This window comes from Cucurbita pepo, unplaced genomic scaffold (genome assembly GCF_002806865.2).
Source record: "Cucurbita pepo subsp. pepo cultivar mu-cu-16 unplaced genomic scaffold, ASM280686v2 Cp4.1_scaffold000309, whole genome shotgun sequence".
Classification (NCBI taxonomy): domain Eukaryota; kingdom Viridiplantae; phylum Streptophyta; class Magnoliopsida; order Cucurbitales; family Cucurbitaceae; genus Cucurbita; species Cucurbita pepo.
Window position 1 is genome coordinate 12,764 of NW_019646556.1, and position 750 is coordinate 13,513.

Below are 750 nucleotides of genomic sequence, written 5' to 3' on the forward strand. Positions count from 1 at the left end.
CCCGGACCACGACCCGAACCGGACTGCGACCCGCGCTTCGACCCGACGCTACTGTACGACGTGGCTCGCTCTGCTACTGCCACGTGTCACATAGCGGCGCAGGCGGTCCCTCGGCTCGACTCACTTGTTTTCAGCCCGGTTTCCACTGTTTCGACCCTCCCGGATCTGTTTTCGGCCCCGATTAAGGTATCCGAGGTCGTTTTAGAGCCGTATTTCACATTTATTAAATTATAGGTAAATTAATTGTGAAATGCTAACGAAAAGTGGTGAACGGTGTGATAGGAAACAAACCCCGGCGACGTAGGAAGCAGCTCTCACGGAACGGGAGATTACGTTTAGCTATTTAGGGAGTACTTCTGCCAAGGCCAACCAAGTAAGTGGCCTTACTATAGAATAGACTAAAAAAATTGTATGAGTTATGATGATACGTGGATTACAATGCTTGATGATATGTGCAGTATATACACATTTTGATGAATGACACTTGATATGTTTGACGCACTTTGTGGCATTATGATGAGTATGATGATTGCATGATGTTTACCTTAATATGATGATGTTTTCCATATTGAGCATGCTAGATGATGATGAGTGCCATATTGCATCATGTCGTTAGATCGACATAGGACACAACCCTAAGAGCGTGAAAATGATATTAATATAAATATCCACGAGTATGTGTTACCTAGAGTAACAAAGAGATGAGACTAGAGGGTTGTGTCAGAAGAGACATTATGATGGATTTAGAGG